This window comes from Rhagoletis pomonella, unplaced genomic scaffold, assembly GCF_013731165.1.
Source record: "Rhagoletis pomonella isolate Grant_MI unplaced genomic scaffold, Rhpom_1.0 Rhpom_scaffold_00017, whole genome shotgun sequence".
Lineage (NCBI taxonomy): Eukaryota > Metazoa > Arthropoda > Insecta > Diptera > Tephritidae > Rhagoletis > Rhagoletis pomonella.
Genome location: NW_023458571.1, coordinates 3043092 through 3045768, shown reverse-complemented (window position 1 = coordinate 3045768; position 2677 = coordinate 3043092). Strand labels below are relative to the sequence as shown.

Below are 2677 nucleotides of genomic sequence, written 5' to 3'. Positions count from 1 at the left end.
TAAGCGAGCAATTAAAGAATGCTCCCTGAGGCATGATTTGGGAGCAATAAGCGAGATTTGTCGGTTTTGTACTCCGTTATTACTCGCTTAGGAGCAAAAAGTGATGTCTCCTAAGCGATAAATCCAAGAGTATTCTTTTTGATTGATAGGAGAGCAATACGCACCTCGCCCAAAAGAAATTTGTGTTTTCGAAAAAATTTATCATACAAAAAAAAACAACAGAAAATATTTCTTATAGAAGCATAAGGAGCACACAATAATTTAATTTGGATAGCACACAGATTTTAATAAAAGTCCGTTGGTATGCACTTCAATTTTTGTTTAAATACATTAAGTATGTATTGTATTACTTGTAAATGCACCCTTAAATACTTTTCAGATTGCGCAAATTAGTGTCAGCATTTAAGTGTGACCCCCGGCTTTAAACATCGCATGGGTGACAAAGATGTCAGATAAGCAAAGTCACCTTCACAATTTCCCCGCTTGGTGGATTCCTGAACTGGCAAGCATCCTTGACACCCAGGAAATCATATAGGAGTACATACTTATATGTGCATATAGGTGCATATAATTCAAATCTTATCTTACCGTTTTGTTATTATTATGTTTTAATTTCATATGATTTCTCTGCAATATATTTCTAAAATTAAGCAATTATGTAAGACGTATCATTTATGTTTTATTTTTAAGATCTTGTAATATTGCACAAATGCATGTGATTAAAAAGTTAAATAAAAAAATTTAATAAATAGCAAAATCCATGTGGCTAATGTAAAATATTCGTTATCATTACTCTCTTATTACTCCTACAGGAGGTTTTGGGGATGTCTCTAATGGGAACGCTCCTTTATTGCTCGTTCGGGAGGAATATGGGATGTTTTCTATGTGCACTCCCTTGTTGTCTTTTTGGGAGGTTTCTGGGAGGTAACTATGGGAGTACTCCCGTATTGCTTTATTAGGAGGTTTGTGGGATGATAATTCTGTGTGTGCTCCCCGATTGCTCGTTTAGGAGGTAAAAGGGATTACTCCCCCTCCTAGGACATCCAATGTTAAAGGGAGTATACAAAATTACATGCTTGTACACAGAAGCATAGGGAGCAATGGGGAGTATTCGTATACTCCCAAGGGAGTACTCACCGAGCAATCGTACGATGCTCCCAAGTTCTACTGGGTAATTACATGTGTACATATGTATGTATGTTTAAAAGTTCTTGTTTTTAGGATGCATCATCATTAGGCCTGCCGCCGTTGCCTTCACCAACACTCAGTATTCTACCGTCCCCATTCACAGTGCCTCTACCATCACCATCACCATCCATAGTTCCTCCACCATCACCATCCGCTGTACCTCCACCGTCACCAGCTCCAGTCGCTCAGTCCCGGTCCCCCCCAATTTCGTCACCGCTTCCTTCGCCAACTGACACATCGTCCACATCTATGGCTGCAGCTCCCACATCGTCTGGAAGGAAGAGAAATCATATGGGTGAAGTCTTGAAAATAGCTAAAGAACAGACTGAGCTTTTAAAAGATCGAATGTGTTAATGCCATTAAAAAGCAGAGTAGTGCTACGAAAGAGTTTATAAATATAATGAAAGGTGTATTAGAGAATATGTAATATTCGAAAGTATGTGCATGCACACGCATTGGGCCGTATGCATAAAACTTAAGCAAATGTTTCTCCTTACAATTTCAGAACTTTTACTCGATTTGTTCACATAAACTTAAGTGAAAGGTATGAAATTTTAAGAAAAAGCAATTGCTTAGTTTTTATGCATACGGCCTATTGACAAAACAAAAATGAATGCGGCATTTGCACTATTTTTGTTGATTTTGCTTTTGCTTATTTAATGTTTATTAATTTCGTTTTATAATAGTGTAGTACATTATATGGCAAAACCATTTAAATCAACATTTCACACTTTGTAAAAAATTATATAAATTAATTGTTATTCAAAAAAGCTCGAAACTTTTTTATCAGAATTTTAAAAATATTTTCTGGTATGCAGTTTTTAGCGCATTAAATATAATTATAAAAGGCCAATTTAAAGTTGCTAGAAAATCGCATTGATTTTTAGTATTTTTTTTTTCTTATAAAGTATTCTCGATTTTTTTTTATACGGAGGAAAATTCGTAGTACCGTCAACAAATAAATTATTAAAAATCAATGCGATTTTCTAGCAACTTAAACTTGCCCTTTTATAATTAAATTTAATGCGCTTAAAACTGCATACCAGAAAATAATAAGAATTTTAAAAATTCTGATAAAAAAGTTTCGAGCTTTTTTGAATAACAATTAATTTTCATAATTTTTTACAATGTGTGAAATGTTGATTTAAATGGTTTTGCCATATAATGTACTACACTTTTAAAAAACGAAATTAATAAACATTAAATAAGCAAAAGCAAAATCTACAAAAATAGTGCCAATACCGCAAACATTTTTTTTTTGTCAATGAGTGTAGCATTTTTCAGATTTACCCATTTAAGTAATGTAAGCAGTTTTAGAAAAAAATGGATTGAATTAATTTAATTTAAACTACATATGTATATATGAGAAAAAAGATTAAATTTTAATTTAATTTAAACTATGTATGTGTAAGAAAAAAGGATTTAATTTAATTTTTTGCACATATGGTAATTGGAAAAATAATAGGGACAAAACGTTTTGACCAGTTTT

The 2677-nt window shown here is 33.0% G+C and overlaps 1 pseudogene; it reads right to left on the bottom strand.

Annotated features, from left to right (window-relative positions):
• Positions 1–1373: 1373 nt before the first annotated feature.
• Positions 1374–2677, bottom strand: part of LOC118749496 — a 14054-nt pseudogene continuing 12750 nt past the window's right edge.